We start from the raw sequence: 202 nt of genomic DNA on the forward strand, positions 1-202 counted from the left end.
TGGAAGCAGCCAAGCAGCAGACGGCGAGATTGCAGCAGCAGCAAATGGAGAAGCAGCTACCGCTGCAGCAACAATGGAGTCATTGCCAGCAGCAGCAGCAGCAGAAAGAGCAGCAGCAGCAGCAACAGCAAAGGCAACAGCAGCAGCAGCAACAGCAAAGGCAACAGCAGCAGCAGCAACAGCAGCAGCAGCAGCAGCCTCA

Source organism: Eimeria tenella, genomic scaffold, assembly GCF_000499545.2.
Source record: "Eimeria tenella Houghton genomic scaffold, Eth_scaff2517, whole genome shotgun sequence".
In the NCBI taxonomy this organism is placed as follows: domain Eukaryota; phylum Apicomplexa; class Conoidasida; order Eucoccidiorida; family Eimeriidae; genus Eimeria; species Eimeria tenella.